A 701-nucleotide genomic window follows, 5' to 3' on the forward strand; every position below is an offset into this window, starting at 1 on the left:
GTACTGGGGAAGAAGCTGGGAACTCACCGGAGAGTGCCGTTCTGATGCCGACACAAACACTTCCCTCGTCCATCCTTTCACTCAATCTAAACTTCATCTTTCCATCTTTAAACTCTTCTATTTGCTAGAAATCATTCCAGATATTTTTAGAAATGTCTGTTGTACAGCTGGAAGCAAGGTTTTCAACCATCGCCGTATGGTCTTCCTTGTAAAACTTGCTAAATTAGCCATGTTGTTATTTTTCAATTTGCCAATTAATGTAAATGTGTGATGTGTTTAAATCGTTGTTAAATAAATGACCCACTGTCGTTGGTGAGTCAAAGATAAACACGTTTCCGTCCACATTTTTAATTATTCAATGCACGATATTATCCAGTCCAGAAAAATGAAAGAATCCGTTTAATTTATGAATATATATACAGCATATGTTCATCTACAACCCACACACATCAGAACAACCATCAACATTAACGAGGACCCTCACCAGTACGCATACTGCAAGAACGAATCAACAGAGGATGCCATCTCCTCTATGGTCCACACTACTCTTACGTCCGTATGCTCTTTGTGGACGTCACATCTGCCTTCAACACCATGATCCCCCAAACCCTCATGGACAAACTGCTCACACTAGGACTAAGCCCCTCTATTTGCAATTGGGTCCTAGACTTCTTAACAAACAGACCTCAGTCTGTGAGGAT

This window comes from Nematolebias whitei, chromosome 6, assembly GCF_014905685.2.
Source record: "Nematolebias whitei isolate Nwh7 chromosome 6, NemWhi1, whole genome shotgun sequence".
NCBI lineage: Eukaryota > Metazoa > Chordata > Actinopteri > Cyprinodontiformes > Rivulidae > Nematolebias > Nematolebias whitei.